At 40.6% G+C, this 24490-nt stretch overlaps 1 protein-coding gene across 1 annotated transcript in view; it reads right to left on the reverse strand.

Annotated features, from left to right (window-relative positions):
• Window positions 1-24490, reverse strand: part of LOC136866853 (dynein axonemal heavy chain 1) — a 1878455-nt gene that overhangs the window by 280419 nt on the left and 1573546 nt on the right. The gene's annotated exons all lie outside the window — the stretch shown is intronic.

The raw sequence follows: 24490 nt of genomic DNA on the forward strand, positions 1-24490 counted from the left end.
CCGGCTGGTACACCTCCACGCCGCACATTTGAATTTTCCGCCTTAAATTACCTTCCACCGGAGAAACTCTGAACTTTAACAACTGAATTAATCCAACAGTTCCTCAGAAGATACCACTGTGTGTATTTCGATTTGTTTTTGTTTTTTTGGTTGATCAAGAAGTGTGGACCTTCTCTGACAGATGTCTCTACTAAAAAACTATGATCACGCACCCTGGTGCGAAGGGAAGGAACTTTTTGAAGAAATTTTGTATTCGAAAGTTTGTCTTTACTAAATTTCGTTCTTTCATTTTTTGGGTTGGCAATATTAATCTTTCTTTCCGCCAGTTTTGAACTCAGCCAATCCCGAATCTCTTTAATTAATTTTCGACCAATAGTGTCTTTCTTCTTCGATGTTGATGTATAACTTTTAGCTACCCAATAAAGTTGAGTGGGTGTGTCTTAATTATTCATGAAAGGTCTCGAAGCTTCGACGAAGGTTTAAAAACTGCTGATTTTCTCGGCTCTTCGCCACTTCAACAACATCTTGCTTAGTGTATAGAAGCATAGCAGGGGGCGGATAGCGCCTCTTCCTTCGGGCAGCAGCTCTTCAATAAGGTAATGGCCGTTTAACATCTTTCTTGTCTCTTTGCTAGCTCAGCAGTTCAACCGGCGGGGCAGGTCCGAAACCTTCAATATGTAACCTTTAAACATGTAAATCTTTTTCCTACCTTGTAAAATTTCATACATCTTTAAATGTAATTCGGGGATAGAGAGTGCTTTACCCTCTCGAGCTCCCCTTCATTTTGAAATTGAGGTGACTATGTTTTCGTAACCGTTTTTCTCTTCCTTCATATTGTGTTAAATTTACTTTGTATAAAAGTCACCTCCATAGATTGGGATTAGCCCCTGTGCAATAGGCCTAGTGCCTCTTAGGTTTTAGAATGTGTATCTAGGAGTGCTAATTCACGCCTCCATTCCTTTTGCGTTTTGGGCTATTTAAAATTAACCTAGTTTTTGTCCACTAAGGCTTGGTAGAATGGGTACGAGATACCCCTGTTTATATTTGTAAGTTGTACCTTGATGGAATTGGATTCTGAAGTTTAGGTAAAGCCTTCAATAGGCTTGGAAAATTGAGAGCGGCTCAGCTCTTTCTTGGGTTTGAAAAGTGCCTCCGGGAGGCTTGAGGTTGAAAGTGGGGAGCAAGTATTCCAGGTAATGAGGGGTTTTCTGCCCTTCGGTATTTGTGGTTGTGAGCTGAGAGCTCAGGAATTGTAACTTGGGGCACGAAGCCCAGAATTTGTAAAGACCTCTTAACTTGTGCTTTCGTTTGTAAAGTTGCATTGTACCTGATTTTTTTTTGTTATTTCACCTAGTGAAAATTGTTAAATCTTGTTATCTGTTGAAAATATAACCTTTATTTAAATTTTAAATTCATCTTTCGGACTTGTAGTTAGACCCATTCCAGCCCGCACCTTCTTTCACCTCTGCTGATCCACCAAAACACGGTAATAATAATAATAATAATAATAATAATAATAATAATAATAATAATAATAATAATAATAATAATAATAATAATAAAGAAATCTCTCACTTACAGAAGTACTGTACAATAACCTTGAATAGGTATGACAAAAAATCAAAAACCCGGAATGCAAACTAAGGCAGTACAACACAGTAATCAAACCTGAAGCATTGGAAACCTTGATCATTGGAGGTAGCATCCCTGATTAAAGACACAGAAAAGTAAGAAAGAAGAAAGCATAAGAAAAATCTCGGCCCAGTCTACACAGAGGGAATACGGAGAAAAGAAGTGGATATAAATATTGTGGGATAATCACTAACGGATTTCCATAGTTGATTAAATCCCTGAGTTTCAATATCAATTCAAAAAGTATTATTTTAGAAACTGCATTCAGTTCTGGGTTGCAAATACAAGATGGGAAAAATAAAACTGGCCCGGAAAATATTTGTAAGGCTGACGCGAAATTGACCCTTGTTTAGGGATTCATTAATTAATCACTTTCTTCTTCTTCTTTTCCTGCCGCTTTTTCCCACACCTGTGGGGTCGCGGGTGCGAACTGCGTCGCACATGTGGATTTGGCCCTGTTTTTACGGCCGGATGCCCTTCCTGACGCCAACCCTCTATGGAGGGATGTAAGCACTATTGCGTGTTTCTGTGGTGGTTGGTAGTGTAGTGTGTTGTCTGAATATGATGAGGAGAGTGTTGGGACGGACATATACACCCAGTCCCCGAGCCAGAAGAATTAATCAGAAGCGATTAAAATCCCCGACCCGGCCGGGAATCGAACCCGGGACCCTCTGAACCGAAGGCCAGTACGCTGACCATTCAGCCAACGAGTCGGACATTCATTAATTAATCACTAAATAATAATAATAATAATAATAATAATAATAATAATAATAATAATAATAATAATAATAATAATAATAGTAAATAAATCTCTAAATTACGGAAGTACTGTACAATAACCTGCAATAGATAATACAAAAAACTGCCCATCACAGGAAATGCTGGAAACCGTGATTTCGATGCACCAGTCGGTTGCTGTGACATGTCTGCGCGAGCGCATCTCCCGAGTATGTGGCTGTGTCATTACGTGGGAGTGAGTGAGAGGAGCAGACGTGTTTAGTGACCAGTTGAGTCCAACACAAAATGGTGCTCACGATAAAACAGCGCGTGTTCATTGTCGAGTGTTATGCGAAGCACGATTCGTGAAAAACCTGTGCGGAACTGTTTAAGAGTGGAAGTGTTAGGACAAAAACCTCCAGAAAAGTCTGCAATACGTCCTTTTGATGAATTATTTCTTCTTTGTCCATGTTCACTCGTATTACACGTATCTCACTGTTTCTTCACTTTCTCCACAAATTCTGCATTTCTTTTTATCTTCTATAACCCAGTACCTGTTGGCCAGAGCTTCGTTACCGCATCTGAATCTGGCAATGATGGTTTGATCTTGCTTGTGTCCTCTTCTGCGTAGATATTGCAGTACATCCGTTGTTCTAATACTCTTGTTGAATCCTTTAATATTTATTAATTTATTTTATTCGTTAAGGTCATCTATGGACCACGTTTACACAATCCACCAGATATTCTATCTCTCAAAATTATTCCCATTTCTTTGCATTCCTTCCGAATGTTCGTAAAACTTTGACTTTTCCTTTGTCGCTCTTCACCGAGATGTTGCGTGACTTGACGAGTTTCTCTGGTGCATCCCTCATACCCGCAATTTTCTTCTTAAAGATTGTTCTTTCCTGTATATCCCCCCCCCGCCCCTGGCTCCCACTTCTTCCAAGTCCTTGTGGACCTCCTTAAACCATCATCAATCCGGGAGGTAGTGGGTTGGAACACCACTGTCGGCAACCCTGAAGATGGTTTTCTGTGGTTTCCATGTTCACACCAGGCAAATGCTGGGGCTGTACCTTAATTAAGGCTATGGCCGCTTCCTTCCCAGTCTTGGCCCTTCCCTATCCCATGGTCGCCATAAGGCCTATCTGTGTCGGTGCGACGTAAAGCAAAATAGCAGAGAAAAGACCATCATCATCATCATCATCATCATCATCATCTGATGGTGGTGATTGTTTTAACACTAATCAGAGAGAAAATGGAAGAGGTCCAACACTTTGAATAATGAAGATATCGGCAAAAAATAGTGAGGGAGCACGAAGAGCGTGAAAACGAAGCGAAAGACACCCTAGGACTCGCAAACTAGTGTCGGAAGAGAACAAGAGTTGACCAAAGAAATTTGAAAGTGAAACGTCTGTCGCAAGTGGAAGCAATGCCACGCTCAGCTAGGGGAACCGTAGTCACTCACCAATGGTCCCAATATTAGAGCCCCTAGTGCCCCCCCCCCTTTTAGTCGCATTGTACGACAGGCAGGGGATACGGTATTCTGCCACCTCACCCTCAGGGGATTATTATTACCTGTCGCAGGTTACATCGCTTATTTTCACGTACACATAAGGTCTTTTAATGCGAAGCCTTTTCGCTGTGAGCACGTTCGGTTACGGAGGACGTGACAAAAAAGCAATTTTCTCATAACTAATGTACTACAGCTCTTCCAACGCACACTACAGTCCAGCCAACCGATGATCGCCAAGGGACTAACCGTTGTTTGCCGAGAGCAGGGACCAGTTGCCGATACCAAATGATTAACTTCCCGCTTGGGGCATTCAACTTCATTCTCTTGGTCAGCGCTCGCGGACTTTCTACTATTTTCTCTTCATGATGCACCTGGGATTTACCAGACTTCAGTTAGCAGACCGGGAGTACAATCTTGGGTGAACCCAAATTTTTCTGTACCAAAAGTTTAGTTTTTAATAGAGAAATTATATAAAACTGGACCGGAGTGCTAATAATAATAATAATAATAATAATAATAATAATAAATTTCACGTCCTACTGATTATTTTTGCTGTTTTCGGAGTCGCCGGGCTGCCAGACTTCTGTCCGTAGTTCTTGTACGTGGCAGTAACTCTATCTACACGAGGCTGGCGTATTTCATCACGGACAAATACTGTATCACCACTGAGCCGTCTGGTTCCATGACTAAAAGGTTAGCGTGCTGGCCTTTGGTCACAGGAGTCTCGGGTCCGATGCCGGCAAGGTCAGGAATTTTACCGATAAGTGGTTAATTCCACTGGCACAGGCATTGGGTGTATGTGTCGTCTTCATAATCGTTTCATCCTCATCAAAACGCGCAGGTCGCCTACGGGAGTCAGTTCAAAAGACCTGCACCTGGCGAGCCGAACTTGTCCTCGGACACTCCCAGCACTAAAAGCCATACGCCATTTCATTTACCACTAACCCGGGTTCGAATACAACCAACCGTTTGAACTTCTCAGACCAACTCAAGAGAGAGAGAGAGAGAGAGAGAGAGAGGGAGATTCTTCGGAAAGATTAGGCAGCCATTTTCAACATTTTTTTTGGAGGTCATTTCTGCTCACCTGGGGTGTCACATCATCCTACGGATTATTCTCGTTACTTTGCTCCCCCCTCCCTCCCTCAAAATTTTGTTGCAATTAATTATTCCGGTTGTGTTTTTGGATACTCTGATATATCAATGTCTAACGTAAGTTAATATTGACCGAAAGAATGAGAATGGAAGTTAATTTCTATAGGTGAGAGCAAGACTGCCTGGTGGCCATGATCGTTAAGGCGTGAGTCTGTATGGTCTGACACAGTTGTTAGCCGGTTCGATTCCTATTGGTGAAAAAATGTTCAAGAATGTTGATCGGCAGGGTAGGAGAGGTGGTGGTAATTTTTTTTTTTACCCATTAGGGCCCAACGTTGCGTTAACGCAACATTTTATTTTTGTCTTTGCCCCGACTTAAGGTTTCAGTGAATTTTAATTTTAAACATCGATATATTCAAAGAACATCTTAGAAATATCGTTGATCCAGTTGTCCACGCTAAATACATCTGAATTTTTAAGTTTGAAAAATTTCACAACATATAATCAGGTTGAGTTCTGAATTTTTTCAGAAAGAGAATAGATATTTTGTGTCTGTTTTTATATATATTCAAATTTTATAGACATACTTGTAAGACAGGTCTTTTTAACGCAATTAATCTATCACGTGAAGCTTTTTTTTTTGTTTTTGAAATTTACAATAATATTGCTTTTACGCAACTTTGGGATTAACAAGGATATATTCCTGATTAATAAACTGCTCACTTGACTGTACTTGCAACCTCTGTTCCTTTCTCCATCGTTGAAGTGTGCGTTTGTAGTGCAGTGAGGAATATTGAAACTGTAATTGTGTGCTGATAAAGAAACTATATAGCAAGAAAGGTATGCTAAATTTTATTATAAAATTAATTATTTTATAAAAATGACTTATTTTTCTTTGCTGTGGAATTATGCATAACATGTTTCGTACTTATATTAGGATTTGTTTGTTTTCAGATATGTCTCACATCTACCAGAAAACACTAACTGTGGCAGAACTCGTAGCTATCTTAGGAGAAGAAGATGATGACTTGGTGATTGCAGATAATATTGACGCTGTCTCTATTCCACTCGGTGTCGATGAAGTAACGGATGAAGAAGACGTAGACGAAGACCTTCTTGTGGAAGAGGAACAACTACGTGACGTGACCGGTACCTTTGAAATACATGTAAGTACCGAACAAAAACCAGAGTATGAGCCTGAACGGTCAGCTTTAAGGAAACTTAAAAAGCAAGCAGAAATAAAGAAGGAAAAAGTTGCTCCTGTCTATAGTTCTTCACCAATCTCAGAAGAATCGGCTAAAATTGAAGAAATAAAAATGAAAGTAGGTGGTAAGTCAGCTTACGAAGTATTTTCACTGTACTTCGATTCACAAGTTCTGCAAATGATTGTTGAATATACTAGACTCCCTGCTAAAAGCCTGGATTCAATTTCAAACCTATCCATAGTGTCCATATGGAGTGAGGGGATATGCTGCTGTTGATGCTGATTTATCCGTCGGTTGGAGACGTTAAGTCTTGGGCAGACACCTTGGTGCTATTCGACAGGAGTAGGCTAACCGGGTTTCACCCTCTCCCTTCCTACTATCATATACTGTATCACGTTGTTCATTTCACCTCATTAACTCCTCTGATGAGGTTGACGTCGGGAAGGGCATCCGATCGTCAAACCTCGCTACGAAGATTAATCTCACTTCATAGCCGATCCCGTAGAGAAAAAGGACATACCAATGCGATAACGTTTTTTCTGCAAATCTCTGTATAACTGCCACCATATTTGATTTATCACTGCCTTGTAAATATTATGTGTTAGGTCACACATCGGAAACAATTGCGAATCACCTTCAAAACTTTCCAACCAGGTGCTTATTTGTCAGTGATAGTGATAGTCGACCGTGATTGGTTGAAACTGACATGAATTATAAATTGGGTTGGTCAATATTGGATGCGTGGCGGATGGGGTAAATAGTCTGAGAGATTTCGAGGCTAGTTAATTACACGAAGGTTTACATACACTTTGCACTCGTACGCTTTCAAAACGGTTTAAATGATAAGATTCGCTAAAAATTGCTCTAAACGCCTCTTGGTACTCTCTTAACATAATTGTCAAAGTGTTTATAGGATTAATGGCACATTTAAAGAGTAAAACAAGAATGGTTTTATTAAGAATGGTAATAGCACGTTATGATGCCAGACTGGGCCTAAACGCTGGTAATTTTACAATTGAGAAAGTCTGAAGAGCTTGAATACTTAAACCAGGGCTGTACAAATCAGAATAAATATCCAACAATGTTCAATAAATATCCAATTTCTTTGAAATCATTTAAGAATGGTACACGCAGCTCACCTCCAATGGGGGTGTGCCTGAAAAGAGCTGCACCACCTCGGGATGAGGACACGAGTTTACTTTACTTACAGATAATAATTACTGTATGTTAAAACACTGTATGTGCAGTATATTGAACTATATTGCAACCACTACCCACAGCATGTAGGTACGAAGTAGACTACAATCACGATATTTCGTAAAATAGTTTCTTTGTAGGAACATTTTAAATGCTGCTATTCAAATTTTATCAAATTTTGTTGAATATTTTATGGCCTATCTATATATTATATAAAACGTGTCCTGACTGACTGACTGACTGACTGACTGTTTCATCATCGCCGAGCCAAAACTGCTGGACATAAAAACGAAACTTTGGGGATATATTTATATTAGAGTGTACGTGCTCAGTAAGGCAGGATTTTTGAATATTCCGTCGTTAAGGGGGTGAAAAGGGGTGAATTGTTTAAATGAGTATATTGCACCGAGATTGGCCGTATATAAAGTATTTCTTAAATGCTATACACCGTAAAGATCTGATAAAGTATTGGTGTGTGTATTTTTCGAGCTCTCGCAGAAACGAAGTCTCACAGGAGCAAGTAGTCGACCCGCACAACGCTGCATGAGTCATCGCCTAGCCAGCGCTTGTTAAGGACAGGTCGCGTCATACATTCTTGAAACATCCATTTAAGATTTTCTTCTATATTCTGAACCAATTGAGATATCGATTCGGAAAGAACGTCATCTTATAGTGCATATTCCAAACATCTGCTCATGTTAATTTTTCCAAAATCGATTCAAGGATTACGGAGATATTCAAGACTTTGTAAAACATTACGTCAGAGCCAGTTTTATATAAAAAGGCCTCTACTCTGGGTACTGTCATCAGTTCAGATCAGTTCACCAATACTTCAACAGCAGTCTACACCTCGACGATGTTGGTTCGCCGCGTGCTACGAAGTCGTATCTACAAGACGAGACTATGTCCGAATGAAGTGCGAACGTTTGGACATAGAATAAGTCCGGTGTTACGGAACTGATACATTTTCAGTGAGTAGAACCTTATTAAGGAACTTATAAATATTCGAGCTCGACTCCAGGATTTGTGAATTATAGTATAACCCATACTTTCGTTTGTGACATATGTTAAAACAGTTTCAAAGTGAATTTAATTGAAAACTTTAACATTACGACTTGAGTGATAGACTATTTTGTTAATGGACTTTTCGTATTACAAGGGTTCTAGTAGTTCACTTCAGACATTGTGGAGAATGCAGTAGTTATATGTGATATGTTCGAGTGAATTGAACTTTGATAATAGAGAATAATAATAATAATAATAATAATAATAATAATAATAATAATAATAATAATTATTGTACCGGGCGGTACACCTCTACTCTGTTTATTTAAAAGTTGCGCCAGTTGAAACTCCTCTTCTGGAGGAAGGTTGAACTTTATCTATTCTATTAATTCTCTACTTTCTCAGAAGATGTCACCACGTGGAAAATTTTGAGTTTTTGAACTGTGTCACTTTTGATGTGTTTTTGTTTCGCTTGAAGTAAGAAGTGGGAACTTTCTCTTCTAGAGGACACTACTGAAGAATTACAATAGTGCAACCTAGTGCGAAGTCAAAGAACTATTTTGTTGGAGAAATTTTTATTTCAAAAGTTTGTTTCTTGTTAAATTTCTTTCTGTTATTGTTTAAGTTGGCTGTATACCCCTCTTTTTCCCCTTAGTTTGGATCTAGCCAATCCCGAATTTCTTTAATTAATTTTCCACCAATAATGTGTTTCTTTTTCCTCTATGTAGGGGTTTCTTTTCCCGAACCAATAAAGATTTTGTGGGAGGGTGTTTTATTTCCCCTAACGCCTAGAATCTTCCGCGAGAGGATATAAACTGCTGATTTTGGGGTCTCCGCGCCACTTCTGTTCCATCTTTCAGTGTATTAAGTACATAGCAGGAGGCGGGAAGCGCCTCTTTCCTCGGCAGCGATCTACTACCAGGTAATGGCCTATTAATATCTTCTTTTCTTGCTAGGTCGGCAGTTTAAATCTCGCGGCGGGTTCGAAGCGTTTTCCATCATGTAACCTTTTCCTAAAATGTAACTACTCTTTTCTTCCTTTTCTTGTAAAGTTACATATTGGGATAGAGAGTGCTAACCCTCTCGAGCTCCCACTCACATTTGTTTTGAGGTGAACTTATTTTCTCAAACTTTTCTTCGTTTATGTAATGTAAAGTGTTCTTCTCTAAGTCACCTCTGTAGTATGGGATTAGCCCTTGCGTTAGTGGCCCAGAGCCAGATTAGGTTTTTAGGAGTGCAAGTTCGCCTCCTCTCAAGTTGTATTTTAGAGGTCATGTATTAATCTTTTCTCACCTAATAGACCTCAGTAGGTTGGGTATTTTACCCCTGTGTATATGTCCTTTGAGGACAACTTGAAAGTTGAGTTTGGTGTGGCCTGGGAGAGGCTTAACTTTAAGAGCGAGTGGCTCTTTTCTAAAACTGAGAGTTGTATGCCTCGAGGAGGCTTTGCTGTGTAATTTGGAGCAAGGGCTCCAGGGTTTGAGTGGGGTCTTCTGCCCCTTTTGTTAAAATTGGTATATCGTAAAGTTGAGCTAGTTGCTCAAGAATTGTGTTTTCAGGGCTCGAAGCCCAAATTCTTTAATCCCTGTAATTGTACATTTCAAGTTGTATTTCGGCTACTAAGTACCTGTTCTATTTGTTGTTACCTAATTTTGAAAAGAAAATATAACCTTGTTAAATTTTAAAATTTAATTTCTCTCTAGTAGCTTGAGACCTATTCACCACCCAGCACCTTCTTTCATGCTTAACTACCACAAAAACTCGGTAACAAGTGGTAGCAGAGCGTGGTTGAATGGGTCTCAATTTAGCCCCTTTTGACGGCTAAACATTGCTTTGATTCGAACTCTAACAATTTTCTCAGTTGCTGGAATTTTTTGAGTTTTTCAAAATTGTTCTGTCATCATGCCCGGCCCTCGCGATGTTCTCCTCCTTAACTACTTGCGCAAAGAGGAGTTGATATATGAGTTAACTATCAGAAACGTTCAATCTGGAGGCACGGTTGCAATAGACACTAACAAGCTTAGAGAGTCCCTTGATTTGCCCATTTCCATCCCCAATTTGGGAGAGAAAGAAATTGACGACTCTCTTTCCACGATTGTCGAGAATATTACTGGGCTAGCATCGGTAGTCAGCTTTTTTGATGAAAACGATCCATCTCCTAATCAAATTAAGCGTGTGCAAGGCAGGCTGTATCACTTTGCAAATAGAGTTAATGATCTATTGTCTCTAAAGGTGAATGACGTTCAGAGGAAGCAAGCTAATACGCTCCTTGAAACTATTTCTGAATTGTCTAATAAGGTCACTCAATTGCTAACCGGCGAAGCTCCTCCCAAAACTGATCAACCCGCCACGGTGAATGTAGGTAACGAGGAAGAGCCTCCTCAGGGAGAAGTCAATAGGATAACCGTTGCTGCTCAAACTATCTCTGCCCCATCGAACAACGAATCTGAACGCCGTGCGTCATTGAGTAACATCCGCTCTGAATTAACTTCCTTGCCCTTGAAACCTTTAACGACTATGACACCTGGGTTCAGCAGCTTGCCTCATCCATTGGCAATGTTGCTTAGAGGTATCTCTAAGTTTTCCGTCAACACCACCAGTGACGTAATTTCATTTTTAAGATTTCTAGTGGAATTTCAGGATCATGCCCTTGTGTTTTCTCTTTCCCCATGTCAAATTTTGCAAATTATCTATCCTTATGCTATTGGTGTTCTATCTGACAAAATAGTTAGAGCCATTGCCGAGCAATCTTCTATTGAGGATTTCCACGCCCATTTGCTAGCTAACTTCATCCCGGCTAGGGCCAGGTCCTCCCTTATTCAGAAATACTATTATCGGGTACAGCGCTTGGATGAAAACCTGGCAGACTTCATCCAAGATATTAAGTTTTATACTAGGGTGTTTGCTCTCCACTTCCCTGAGGATCAGATCGTGCAAGCTATTGTTGAAGGGATTTCACCACCCTACAGGTCATATTTGTGTTTCGCGGCGTGCCCGCAAACCTTCTCTGAACTGGAAGCATTAGCCGTCTCTGCGGAAGGAGTTAGGTATGCCGATTCCTTGCGTGTGGCGAAAGAACCCCCGCCTTCCTTTAGTAGCACTCGGCCTCCACCTCGCCGACCAGTCAATCCCCGTAAATGTTATGCTTGTGGGTCGCCTGACCATCTGCGGAATAAGTGTCCTCTGATCAAGTCAAGTGGGACAAGGAATGGAGTAGGGTCATCACGAGGCTGTTTTAAGTGTGGGGCCTTCTCACATATCGCCAAGAATTGCCCAAACTCAAATAGCACCCCCTCCTGCTCAACTTCTGGTGCAAATTCCAGCTATTCCAATAATAAAAAGTGACTAGTGGCGTCGGCTGAGCCGACTAATCCATCTTCCCGAGACTTAGCCCCTAGTAAACAGGTTGTAAATGCAGAGAACGACCAGCCTTCAAATTCATCTTTTGAATGCCCTAAAGAGTGTCTTAGGATTGCGGCGGATACCCCCGCACCTGTTCCTTTTCTTAAGATTGAGTTAAATAACGAGCCTATAACAGCTCTCTTAGATTCAGGCAGTGTTTGTTCCATTATTTCGGCTGATTGGTATTCTAAATTGAAATCTGTTTGTAAACTCCCTGACTATGTCTCTTCTCCTGTTCAATATGTTTCGGCTAATTCATCTCCATTAGAAATTCTAGGTTCCATACATGTCAAAATTCGGGTTTTTAAGTTTACATGGAAGATCAAATTGTTTGTGGCCAAGCGTTTGTCTTGCCCCATCATATTGGGAGCGGACTTCATTTCTCACACTGGTCTTGTGCTCGATCTCCGGTCTAGGTCGTGCACATTCAAATTTGCTTCTAAGTATAAAATCCCACTATTAAAGTGTAATTCTGTATCATGTTCATCTATTTCGCCTACCCAGGATGAGATGTTGTCAGACCTTAGACATCTACCTGAGGAGCAGGCTGATAGTATTCGCAAACTGTGTCAGTCGTTTCCCGAGGTGTTCTCTGATACTCTTGGTGTTACTGACCTTATTGAATACAAAATTGAGGTCACGGACTCGATTCCTGTCCGTTTTCCACCGTATAGGCTATCTCCACCTAAAATGAAGGCTCTGAAAGAAATCATCGATCAGATGTTGAAGGATGGTATTATTAGGCCCTCTAAGTCAGCGTATTCTTCGCCTATTTTTCTAGTCCCGAAACCCCAAGGAGGCTTCAGGCCTGTCATTGATTACAGGGCTCTCAATCGGAAGGTGGTGTTGCAATCTGTGCCCCTTCCCGACCTTCATTCTTGCTTTTCATGGTTTCGTAAGGCCAAGTTCTTCACCATCTTGGACTTGAATCAGGCCTATAATCAAATTCCCCTTGCCGAAGAGTCTAAACATCTTACAGCGTTTGCCACGGACTGGAATTTATATGAATACAACCGCGTGCCTTTCGGGCTCCCCACGGGGGCAGCTGTGCTCACTAGGCTACTAGATAGGGTCTTTTCCGACATCAAATTTGAGTACTTATATCACTACTTGGATGATGTCGTCGTATTTTCCGAAACCTTTGAAGAACATCTAGATCATTTGCGAGAAGTTCTCAATCGCCTTCGTAAGGCTGGGTTAACTGTTAAGTTGTCCAAGGTTGCCTTTGCTAAGCCCTCTATGTCATTCCTAGGGCATATTGTGTCACCTGATGGTGTAGCTGTCGATCATTCTAGAACACAGGCCATCCGTGATTTTAAACCTCCTAAGGACATCAAAGGTATCGCTAGATTCATTGGTATGGTGAATTTCTTCAGGAAGTTTATTCCTAATTTTGCTAATAGAGCGGCGCCCTTAAACCTTCTTCGTAGGAAAGGCATCAAATTCGAGTGGGGACCTTCTCAACAAGCCGCTTTCGAAGATCTTAAATTAGCTCTCTGTAATGCCCCTGTACTTGCTATGCCTGATTTCTCGAAGAAATTCATCGTCCAAACGGACGCGTCGTCGTCAGCTGTAGCTGCAGTCCTTCTTCAAGAGACTGAACTAGGGAGGCGTCCCATCGCCTATGCATCTAGGACTCTATCGGTTCAAGAAGCCAAGTATTCCATCTATGAGCTCGAAGGGTTGGCAGTCTTATTCGCCTTAGAAAAGTTCCGTCTCTATCTGGAACATGTCAAATTCGACCTGGAGACAGATAATCAAGCCTTAAGCTGGGTCTTAGGTAGGCCGCGTCGTACTGGTCGTATAGCCCGTTGGGCCATCCGTATTTCTGCCTTCCAATTTGATGTACGACATATCAGAGGTACCGAAAATGTTGTTGCTGATGGACTCAGCCGTATGTTTCATAACGACGTCGAGACCCACGAACCGGTCGATAGTTCATCACCTTCCGAGTCCATACTATCTGGTGTTAATGCCATCTTAACAGATGCTCCCATGCTTTTTAGGGATATTGAGAAATACCAACGTGAAGATCCGACGCTGGCTCCTATAATGGAAACCCTTTCTTCTGGGGAACATGTTGTCCCTTATGTTCTGAGGAATGGTGTTCTATGTTGCCCTTCGAGGCATGATAAGTTGATGAAAGTTGTTGTTCCAGCGGTTCTTGTACCTATGATCTTCAAATACTATCATGAGACCCCATTGGGGGGGCATCTTGGAATCTTTAAAACTCGTGAAAAGATTCGTGAAATGTTCATATGGAAAGGTATGGACGGTGAAATTCGAGAACTTGTAAAAGCTTGTAAATCTTGTTTGATCAGTAAACCCACCATGTCCACTAAAGTAGGCCTTTTGTCTTCTCATCAAGCGTCGCGCCCCATGGAACGCCTGTATATCGATTATGTGGGACCCTTCCCCCAGTCAAAGGGTAATGCCAACAAGTTCATCTTTGTGTGTGTAGATGGTTTTACAAGATTTTCCTGGTTATTTCCGACTAAGCTGGCTACTGCTCAGTCCACCATTACTTGCCTAAATTCTATTTTTGCTTCTTTTGGTCCGTGCCAATACATTGTATCTGATAATGCTAAAGCTTTTACATCAAATCTGTTTCGTAAATTCTGTTTTGACTTGTCCATCTCTCATGTAACTACATCTGCTTATTACCCTCAACCATCTCTGGCTGAACGGGTTAACCGCAATCTCAGGTCCGCACTTATTGCCTATCATCATGAAGATCATTCTAGGTGGGACACGTCCCTGCATTGGTTAGCTTTTGCTTTGAATTCGGCGGTTCATGAATCTCACAAATTTACTCCAGCTTCTTTGATGTTTAAGTTCGTTCCCAACACGCCGCTCTCTAACCTCTGGTCTCTGAATGACATTCTGCCCGAGACAATAGATCCGGACAACATTAAAGATCTTTGGAAGAAGGCTAAAGCTAATCTTAAAGTATCTCATGAAAAGGTTAGGGAAAGGTATGATCGTGGACGGAGACCCACCACTTTGAAGGTAGGTGACCAGGTTATGGTCAAAAATTTTGTTCCCGCGGGCAAGCTTGCCCCCAGATTTCATGGGCCTTGTATCATTCTCGATTTTCTTACGCCGGTTACCTTATTGCTAAGTAATCCAGCCACCGAGAGGATATTTAGAGTTCACCTGTCCCAGGTGAAACCGGTGTAATTTCTGTGTTAACTTGCTCCATATTATTTTGAAAGGATATGAAGGTTATATTTTTTTTGAGTTTCACTTTTAAGGCATTCTGCCCCTTCTATAGGATTTTGTTTCTTATGTAAGCATGTTTGTGAAACCTGCCCCGACCCATTAAACTGCCATCCTGTTCTTGCCACGGCCATTACCACGCTCCCGTCTCCTGCTCCACCTTACACTGTGGCTTCATAATAGTAAATGCCATGGATATCTACACGCCGCTGGCCCCTCAACCTCTCCACAAGCCTGTACCCTCTAAGAAAATAATTGTCCAACACAATTCTGCCGCCTAGCTTTAATGTTTCAGCGCCCCCGCAGCCGCGCAACGCCGTGCAGCGACTGGGGAGGGGGATGGGCCCCCTCCTCTCCAGCGAGGACGACATGTGCACGGCGAGCCGGAGCTCACCTCCCGGCCAAGGCTGATGTGCGGCGCACGACCTGCTACATGCCCGCAGCCTGTATCTGTTCACCGCGGGCGCGGCGTACTTCAACACCTCTGCTCCCCTCATAGTGCGGGCGAGCGGTATCTCAGGGTACTTGAGGGGTCCGAGCGGCCTTCGTTGGACGCAAGCTGCAACGGCCGGTCTGGCCATCCGACTCAATCTACATCAACTACATGGACAGTCACCATAAGCAATAATTACATTTGGGAATTTAACAACAATATTGGGTGGACATTGCAAAATTTTTCTTCACCTTTAAGTATTAAAAGTTTATCTTCAGAAATACAAATTCTACAAACATAAAAACTTTACTGCACCGGCAACAACAAAATTTTGAAATTGCAACCAACCAAATTACTAAAATCTTATAAATGCTTCCGCAATTAATCTTAATATCAACATCAAAACTTGGACCTTATTTTGGAAACAAAGCTTATGTTCTTCTGTGTTACCCCTTGGAGGAACTTTTGGGGGGGGAGGTCTGTACCGGGCGGTACACCTCTACTCTGTTTATTTAAAAGTTGCGCCAGTTGAAACTCCTCTTCTGGAGGAAGGTTGAACTTTATCTATTCTATTAATTCTCTACTTTCTCAGAAGATGTCACCACGTGGAAAATTTTGAGTTTTTGAACTGTGTCACTTTTGATGTGTTTTTGTTTCGCTTGAAGTAAGAAGTGGGAACTTTCTCTTCTAGAGGACACTACTGAAGAATTACAATAGTGCAACCTAGTGCGAAGTCAAAGAACTATTTTGTTGGAGAAATTTTTATTTCAAAAGTTTGTTTCTTGTTAAATTTCTTTCTGTTATTGTTTAAGTTGGCTGTATACCCCTCTTTTTCCCCTTAGTTTGGATCTAGCCAATCCCGAATTTCTTTAATTAATTTTCCACCAATAATGTGTTTCTTTTTCCTCTATGTAGGGGTTTCTTTTCCCGAACCAATAAAGATTTTGTGGGAGGGTGTTTTATTTCCCCTAACGCCTAGAATCTTCCGCGAGAGGATATAAACTGCTGATTTTGGGGTCTCCGCGCCACTTCTGTTCCATCTTTCAGTGTATTAAGTACATAGCAGGAGGCGGGAAGCGCCTCTTTCCTCGGCAGCGATCTACTACCAGGTAATGGCCTATTAATATCTTCTTTTCTTGCTAGGTCGGCAGTTTAAATCTCGCGGCGGGTTCGAAGCGTTTTCCATCATGTAACCTTTTCCTAAAATGTAACTACTCTTTTCTTCCTTTTCTTGTAAAGTTACATATTGGGATAGAGAGTGCTAACCCTCTCGAGCTCCCACTCACATTTGTTTTGAGGTGAACTTATTTTCTCAAACTTTTCTTCGTTTATGTAATGTAAAGTGTTCTTCTCTAAGTCACCTCTGTAGTATGGGATTAGCCCTTGCGTTAGTGGCCCAGAGCCAGATTAGGTTTTTAGGAGTGCAAGTTCGCCTCCTCTCAAGTTGTATTTTAGAGGTCATGTATTAATCTTTTCTCACCTAATAGACCTCAGTAGGTTGGGTATTTTACCCCTGTGTATATGTCCTTTGAGGACAACTTGAAAGTTGAGTTTGGTGTGGCCTGGGAGAGGCTTAACTTTAAGAGCGAGTGGCTCTTTTCTAAAACTGAGAGTTGTATGCCTCGAGGAGGCTTTGCTGTGTAATTTGGAGCAAGGGCTCCAGGGTTTGAGTGGGGTCTTCTGCCCCTTTTGTTAAAATTGGTATATCGTAAAGTTGAGCTAGTTGCTCAAGAATTGTGTTTTCAGGGCTCGAAGCCCAAATTCTTTAATCCCTGTAATTGTACATTTCAAGTTGTATTTCGGCTACTAAGTACCTGTTCTATTTGTTGTTACCTAATTTTGAAAAGAAAATATAACCTTGTTAAATTTTAAAATTTAATTTCTCTCTAGTAGCTTGAGACCTATTCACCACCCAGCACCTTCTTTCATGCTTAACTACCACAAAACTCGGTAACAATTATAATTATAATAATAATAATAATTATTATTATTATTATACCGAGAGGTCCACCTCTACGCCGCGCATTCAAAACTAGCGCCTAAATGAACTCCTCTGTTGGTAAAACAGTGAAACTGAAATTACACCAACTTGGAACTTAAATCAGAAGATGTCACCACAGAAGTATAATGTAATTTTGTTATTGTGCAGTTTCCTAACGTGAGCGAACTTTTACTTGTTTTGTTTGACATTCATCAAGACGTTTGGACATTTCTCCACAGAGTACACCACTAGGAACTATGATAATGCACCCTGGTGCAAAGTGCAAGAACTTATAATTTAAAGAAGTTTTGTATTTCTAGGTTTTTGTAATTGATTGATGCTCATTTATTTTTGGGTTGGCAATATTTCCTTTTTATTTCCACCAGTTTTGAATCTAGCCAATCCCTAATTTCTGTAATTAAATTTCAACCTATCACAGGCTTCTTCTTCGATTCTGAGTGTAACTTTGAAATTGACCAATAAAATTGAGAGGGTGTGGCTGGTTTAGTCGTAAAATATCTCGAACCTTCCCTGAGGGTTTATAAACTGCGGCTTTTCACGTCTCTTGGCCAATTGATCGTCATCTTACTGAGTGTGTGTGTCAAAGCAGGAGGCGGGTGGCCTCTTTCGTCGGTCAACGGAACATCTACAAGGTAATGGCCACATAACTTCTTCCTTTCTTTCTACCTCCGCAGTTTAATCCGACGGAAAGTTCCGAATCGTTAACTATGTAACCTACTTTTCTAAATATGTAACTTTCTGCTGGTTAATGAAAAAAACTGTAAACCGGGGAAAGAGAGTGAATTACCCTCTCAGGCTCCCCTTCATTTTGGTTTGAGGTGACTACGTTTTCTCCAACTGTTTTTTTTTCCTACTGTAATGTGTTAAAGTTATTTCTATACGAGTCACCTCAGTAGCTTGGGATTAGCCCCTGTTTTCATCGGCCGAGAGCCTTGCAGGTTTTAATTTTCATTATCTTGGAGCGCAGTGTACGCCTCCATTCCTTTTGTGTTTGGGCCAGTTATTTAACCTGTTCGTTCCCATGAAGGCCCGGTAGGTGGGGTATTAAATACCCCTGTAAAAGTAAGTTCAATTTGTAAATGGTAGTTTGAGAGACCAGAGATTGATGTAATGTTGCCTCGAGTAGGCAGTAAGAAACTGAGAGCCTGTTAGCTCTTTTTCAAGTTTTGTAACTGTGAAGTGTGCCTCTGGGGAGGCTAGATATTGTGATTTAGGGAGCAAGTGCTCTTGGATTAGGGGATTTCTGCCCCTCATTAAATAGTACCTCTTCCATTTGTAAAATTGTAAAACTAGGGGCTTAAAGTCCAAAGTGTTAAGGTTCTGAATCTTGGATTTTCCTAATCTGCTTTCTAGTTTGGTATTGTACCTGATTGTTATTTTTCTCTTGTGGAAATTTGTTTTATTTTTTATAATGAAAAAATATATCCTTTGTTAAAGTTTTAATTCAATTCTTCACATTGTAGTTAGACCCGTTCACCCCCGGCACCTTCTTTCCCCTCTGCGTTCCACGGAAACCCCGGAATAATAATAATAATAATAATAATAATAATAATAATAATAATAATAATAATAATAATAATAATAATAATAATAATAATAAGTGCTTCGTTCAGAATTATAAATGCTATTTCCAAGTGAATTGTACTTTGTGAATAGACATTTGATGTCACAAGTGCAGTCGTAGATCGCTTCAGACATTCGTGTAGAATGCAGTAATTACTAGTGATGTTTCCATTTGAACTGTGATGTGCTAATCGACACTTCATCTCACAAGTGCTTTTGGTCTGTCGCTGCAGACATTCAATTTCATTACAAATTATAGAACATTCAGGAATCATTCTAAATTGAAGTTATTCCGTCAGACACTATGTTTTCTGATGCGAATAGGAATAAACTGTGCAGTTATTAGTGCAAAGGAACAGTGTTAACTTTCAGTTTAGTGGGAAGACACCACGCAAGTGAACTTTTTCGAACTTTTTTTCCTGTGGGTGTGGGGAAACAACCACAATTTTTTCACGCAAGTGCAACTTATTTTACCAAACTAACATTCTGGTTCTAAGTCAGAGGTGAGTCGATGACTAAATATTACGTTACGATTACGAAGTGTTATGGTTTACGTGAGCGGTGGTGGTGGTGGTGGTGGTGATTAATGTTTTAAGAGGAAGTACAACTAGGCAACCATCCTCTATATAACAGTAATCAGAGAGAAATAATGGAAGGGATTTGACATTTTGAGAAATGAAGATATCGACCAAAGGAAGACAAGTTCTACGAAGGGCATGAAAATGCAAGACTCCCTAGCCCTCGCAAACCTAATAGCGTCGAGGTCGGAAAAGAACAAGAGTTGACCAGGAGAGATCGGATAGGATAGATGAAAGTGAAAGTGAGGAGCCTGGCAAAAGTAAGTAGAAGCAATGCCAGAACTCAGCTAAAGCCCCCGTGGTCACCAACCCACCCTCCAAAGTTCAGAGCGCCTGGGACCCCTTTTAGTCGCCTCTTACGAAATGCAGGGGATACCGTGGGTGTTATTCTACCGCCCCAACCCACAGGGGGATGGTTTGCGTGAAACCATTCCATACTTGGGGGACAGTTAAATGTGGGCACTCCCGTAACATAATCAGTGAGTGGTTACCCCGCGCCGAACCTTCTAGAATCAACGATGACCATTCCTGCTTACAACGGATCGTGGTTCCATGGTTTGGTTACTGAACACGAATAATCGTGTTTCCATGGTTAGGTTGCTACCTATAAGGGATCGTGGTTCCATGGTTCGGTTGCTGCCTATAAGTGATCGTGGTTCCATGGTTCGGTTGCTGCATATAATGGATAATGGTTCCATGGTTTGGTTGCTGAACACGAAGGATCGTGTTTCCATGGTTCGGTTGCTACCTATAAGGGATCGTGGTTCCATGGTTCGGTTGCTGCCTATAAGTGATCGTGGTTCCATGGTTCAGTTGCTGCATATAATGGATAGTGGTTCCATGGTTTGGTTGCTGAACACGAAGGATCGTGTTTCCATGGTTAGGTTGCTACCTATAAGGGATCGTGGTTCCATGGTTCGGTTGCTGCCTATAAGTGATCGTGGTTCCATGGTTCAGTTGCTGCATATAATGGATAGTGGTTCCATGGTTTGGTTGCTGAACACGAAGGATCGTGTTTCCATGGTTAGGTTGCTACCTATAAGGGATCGTGGTTCCATGGTTCGGTTGCTGCCTATAAGTGATCGTGGTTCCATGGTTCAGTTGCTGCATATAATGGATAGTGGTTCCATGGTTTGGTTGCTGAACACGAAGGATCGTGTTTCCATGGTTCGGTTGCTACCTATAAGGGATCGTGGTTCCATGGTTCGGTTGCTGCCTATAAGTGATCGTGGTTCCATGGTTCGGTTGCTGCATATAATGGATAGTGGTTCCATGGTTTGGTTGCTGAACACGAAGGATCGTGTTTCCATGGTTAGGTTGCTACCTATAAGGGATCGTGGTTCCATGGTTCGGTTGCTGCCTATAAGTGATCGTGGTTCCATGGTTCAGTTGCTGCATATAATGGATAGTGGTTCCATGGTTTGGTTGCTGAACACGAAGGATCGTGTTTCCATGGTTCGGTTGCTGCCTTTGAGGGATCGTGGTTCCATGGTTCGGTTGCTGCCTATAAGTGATCGTGGTTCCATGGTTCGGTTGCTGCCTATAAGTGATCGTGGTTCCATGGTTCAGTTGCTGCATATAATGGATAGTGGTTCCATGGTTTGGTTGCTGAACACGAAGGATCGTGTTTCCATGGTTCGGTTGCTGCCTTTGAGGGATCCTGGTTCCATGATTTGGTTGCTGAACACGAGGGATCGTGTTTCCATTGCTGGGTCGCTGTTCAACAAGGAGGATCTATGGAGACAACTTCATTGTAACCAGCACAATTGTAAGGTGAACCTTATGTGAATAAATTCAGTATTATAAAAATCTAAACTCACTGTAGTTAGGACCTCTCTCTGTACCCAGCTCCAGGTCTACACCCAGTGTGCCCTGTGATTGATAACTAGTCGTGGCTTATCATTGAATAATTTCTGGGTACAATGTCTATATTTCAAAAACTTAAAAGCTTACAGACGTAAACATTGGTATTTGAAATGTCCTTATCAATAAAGAAACGCGTAATTTTCGTTTTCGCAAAATACAATTAAGGGAGTGTTAAAAGGTGAAAAAGTGGTTGAATAAATTTCATGAGGTAACTTATATCTTAAAAACTGATGATGTTACAGACATGAAAATTGGTATTTGTAATCTCCTTCAAAAATAAAAAAACACGCATTTATTTTTGGAAAACCCAATTAATGGGGGTGAACAGAAGTGACAAAGGGGGTGAATTAAAAAAATACTATATCTACAGTATATCTCAGAAACGTAATATGTTACGGACGTGAAAATTGGTATTTTAAATCTCCTGTAAAAGTAAAGAAACTTAAATTATTTATTTTCGGACAAACACTTAAGGGGGGGGGGGATAAAAAAGGACTGAGAATGGGGTTGAATTCCTTTTTTTTTATTTTTATTTTGCAAGCTGCTTGACGTCGCATCGACACAGATAGGTCTTATGGCGACGATGGGATAGGAAAGGGCTAGGAGTAGGAAGGAAGCGTCCGTGGCTTGAATTCCTTTTGTTAGGTTACTGATGTCCCAAAAACTGAATATGTTAAAGACGTGAAAATTGGTATTTGGTGTCTCCTTTAAAAATAAAGAAATACGTATTATTTTGTTTACGGAAAATCCAATTCAGGGTTGATGAAATAATTGAAACATTAGTTGAATTATTTATATGAGAATACCTACACCGAAAAAAAAGTCTAAAGATGTTAAAGACGTGAAATTTGGTATTTTGAATCTCCTTTAAAAATAAAGAAACACGCATTTGGGGGGTAAAATCAACTTGAGGAGGTGGGAGGGGAAATAGGAGTTGAATTCTTTTCATGAGGATACTTGTATCTCAAAACTGAAGATGTTACAGTCGTGATAATTGGTATTAGGAAGCTCCTTTATAAAAAAAAGAAACACGTCTTTTTTATTTTTGGGACATTCACTTAGGTGGGGTGGGGGTTGAATTATTTTTATGAGGATACTTATATCTAAAAAACTGAAGATGTTACAGACGTGAAAATAGGTATTTGGAATTTCTTTCAAAAATAAAGAAACATGCATTTTTGTTTTGTTTTTTGTTTTCGACTTGAGAGAAGACTTTTTCCCACGTGTACAGTTCTATGTCGTATGGTCATCTTAGTCCATAAGGGCAATGCTACAAACGTGGTTTGCAAATAGTTTATTGGGTAAATTAATCTCAATTTTTCGGTGAGTTTTTATACTTTAGGGATTTTCAGATAATGTCTTGGTACAGTACTTAGGAACGATTATATTGATCAAATTATGAAATCCACGGGAGCGAAGACGTGGGAAAGTGCTAGTTTTTCATAAATAAGGGCTAAATTCATGATTTAGTTCACGATTAAGACAATTGCATACTAAAACGGTGTGCCAAATTACATTCGTCTGTAATAACTACTTACTGAGATACTGGAACTATATGTTTTACTTTTTTATTGCTCACCTGAAAAAATGTGCTTTTAGAATATTAATTTTCCTATCTCTTTAACCAGTAATTACAGGCAATTGAAACAGGCACACTGTTTTAGTGAGCAATTATTTTTTAAATGGACTGGAATCATGAATCTAGCTCTTTATTTATGAAAATAAGGGCAAAAACATTTTCAACAAAATTTATGAAAATTTGAATAATAATATTTGAACTTTTCTTGAAAAATCTATTTTACCAATATATTTATTGTAGTCTATTTCGTATCTATATGATGTGGGTAGCTGTAAAAATATAATTCGTGTCACATGAGTAGTTTCCAAGTTCACCCTTCTGGCAGCTTGGAGTGAATTTGCAGCCTTAAGAAGCATTGCAAGGAATAAAATGTCATAAAACTTTAACCACAAATTATAACCAGTAATTAATAAGCTAATGACAGTCTAAAATTTTCATTCATTGCACATCTTTTTTTGCACACCTGGAAAAAAGTATTTCTGTCCAACGTATGGTGGCAATGGTAATGATTTTCTACTACTTTATCGTGGTCTTCACAGACATGTATCCTTAAGTATATTATTTTCATGACACAGCGATTCTTGAGAAAGCAGGAGTTCTGCATATATTAGTAGCTTAATGTCCGGCTACATGGCTAAATGGTTAGCATGCTGGCCTTTGCTCCAGAGAGTCCCGGGTTCGATTCCCGGCCGGGTCGGGGATTTTAACCTTAATTGTGGGCTGGGTGTGTGTGCCGTCTTCATCATTAGATATCATCACAGGTATGGCCCCATCCTGACAGACGCGCAGGTCGCCTATATGGCATCAGCTTGGAAGACATCTTCGGAGGCCACACGCCATTATTAATTTATTAGTAGTTTAATCCAAGACATGGCAGAAACATTGCATTCCATAACGCGCTGGAGTTACATGAGTAAACTGTACCATTTTCTGTACAGCGCGTTGTTGTATGCAATATATAGATGTTAGTAAATTCTAGCAGTGTGTCCCGTTATTCAGCAATTCTATCTCGTTGTTTGTAATGCATGCAGTACTGAGCAATTATTTGTGTTTAAAGCGCTGGTGCGATCGAGTTTAATATGAACGTTTTAAAATGAATTTAAAAAATATAATTACTGTATCCCGTGGATGGATAAAAAATCATTAATATGTATCTTCCGCCGATTCGCCCACACTCTTCTGGGTCACGTGTGCTCTGTTGCACACATGGGCTTCGGCCCTGTTTCCACGACCGGATGTTCTTCGTGAGTCAACTCTATGTGGAGGAATGTGTTCACCATTGCCCGTTTCTGTCGTGGTTGGTGGTGTGATTTATAGCCTATATAGCAAGAGATGGGTACTGAGTCAAACATGAATACTCAGTCTCACAGAAAAAGAAAAAAATTGGCAGACGCAAATAAAATTCCCGACCAGCTCAAGAACTTAGCCCGCGATCTTCTGCAGCGAAGGCCGCAACGCTGACTATTTAACCAAACATTAGAAAT

The sequence above is a fragment of the Anabrus simplex genome, chromosome 3 (assembly GCF_040414725.1).
Source record: "Anabrus simplex isolate iqAnaSimp1 chromosome 3, ASM4041472v1, whole genome shotgun sequence".
Taxonomy (NCBI): domain Eukaryota; kingdom Metazoa; phylum Arthropoda; class Insecta; order Orthoptera; family Tettigoniidae; genus Anabrus; species Anabrus simplex.